This window comes from Terrapene carolina, unplaced genomic scaffold (genome assembly GCF_002925995.2).
Source record: "Terrapene carolina triunguis isolate 2854851 unplaced genomic scaffold, T_m_triunguis-2.0 Scaffold68, whole genome shotgun sequence".
Taxonomy (NCBI): Eukaryota; Metazoa; Chordata; order Testudines; family Emydidae; genus Terrapene; species Terrapene triunguis.
Window position 1 is genome coordinate 60,687,542 of NW_020664419.1, and position 2,138 is coordinate 60,689,679.

The window sequence follows — 2,138 nt, forward strand, 5'->3', positions numbered from 1 at the left end:
AAAGTGAAGTTATTTTGGTAATTTCATCCTTATCTCTAATTGAGACTACATGGCCTGAATCTGCTCCAACTGAAGTCAATGGGAGCTTGCTGTTTACTTTAATGGGACCCAGATTACATCCATATTTTATGAAATGCATAATCCTTTTTTAATCATACTATCCAAGTCCAAATGCAATTACTTTCAGGTGGCACTTTTGTCAACCATCCTACTCTTGCTGCATGTCTCGGCACTATACCCATCTGGTATAGACTCTGACTCCAACCCCCATCTGCCCTGTCCCAATCTTTCTTTCTCATCTGAGTGAGTACTATGAGCCTCAATAAATCTTGAATTATCTCCTAGTTAATGGTCCCAAATGCTAGCTGCCATTTCTGTGTTTCACAACTTACATATGGAGAGACTATATAATGATACAATCACTTTACCAATAAGTAACTTTATCCACACTGCTACAGTGTAAGAAGATTTTCTTTGTCTTCCTATTTAAATAATTTGACCAAGAGGTCTCAGATATTGATTGCCTGTCCTTGGTCTCGGCTAACGTGTAAAATGTGCCCTTGCAAGCTCCAAAACCGATCCTTCAGTCTTTTCTCAAAAGATCTCTCAGAAGTAACCTAAGAAAGCCAGAGATGCTGGTCCACCTGCTGGATTCCAGATTGACAAATTGGAATATCTTCATCAGAATACTCAGACCTCACTGGTTCAGGAGCCAAATTAGCAATCAACATTACCCAAAAGAGCCACAGTAATGTGAATTAATTGTTTCATTTACTATATAATTATTCTCACAGCAAAATGACTGACCAAGTATTATTATTTTATCAACTACAATTGGTTAATAACATAGTTAATGTATCCTGATTGGTTAATAACTTAGAGTGGTTGATAATTAAAATCACACTATGTTTTAATATCATGTGCTGCAAAGAGCCGCAGGAGACACATTAAAGAGCCACTTGCGGCTCTCAAGGCTCAGTCTGAGTATCACTGATCTACACAATGAGTGTAAGGGCACAAGTCACAGACCTCAGATGCCGTATCTTTACACAGACGCTCTCCCACAATATTTACTATGGCAAACTTGTTTCCAAAAATATTAGAATTTGTATAAAACAGAGAGACATGGGAAAGAAAAATAATTACAAATTTTAACTTTCATAAAATACACATAGATGTTTAATAAATATATGGCTCCCACAAGATTTTCACAGGAAATACATAGAAGATTAAAAAGGAAAACACTTTAATTTTATTTACTGTATGATAGGATCGAATGGGCTAATACTCACACAGCACTGGAAATCCTCTGCATATTTTTATACTCACTTTTTAAAAATTCAGACACTCAGATTAGCAGAATAATCTGCTCTGCCACAGATTGTAGCCGTACAGAGAAATAAAACATGTACGGATGTAGAACCCAGTCCTCTCTTCCTTACTCAGGTCCTGCTCCAGCAAACCATCCATATTCAGCAAAGCATTTAAACACATGCTGAAGTGCTTTGCCGAATTGGGGCTTCAATCCTTAGTCAATCAAAACTCCCATTGATTTCAAATGTTGAATGAATAAAGGTCAGAGTAAGAACTAGAAGATCAGGCCTTATAGTAGTGGTATTAAGTCTTTCTGTCATACACAGTCAAAAGTGCCTCATCCTACAGTGAGTTCCACCCGGGCAGATCCTGTGCCCTCGTGGAAATCCATCTGAACCCAATTCAAGTTAGTGGAGTTTTAGCAGCAGAGAAACTGGCTCCCTGTTTCTAGCCCTGCAGGGTCATGAGACATTACACCTCAAATTTGAATATTATCCATCCTGCCCCTCAAAGCTGTGTAAAGGGCTGAGGGAGAAGAAAATTCCAAATCTGAGCACAGGAGACAAACATTTATCTAGTGAGCTGTTTTGCTCTGTTTGTTTGCACTTTAGATTTGAAGCTGCTCAGAAGTTTAGAGAGAGTTAAAAGCCATCCAGGTGTCAATGCCTTTAGAGCAGTAGTCCCCAAACTGTGGGGCATGGAGGAATGTTCTGGGGTGGGGAAGGGGACAGCACAGGGTGGGACTCCGGCCAGTTCCCATGGGGGGTGGGCAGGGACAGGGCCGGCTCCAGCATTTCTGCCGCCCCAAGCAAAAAAAACAAAAA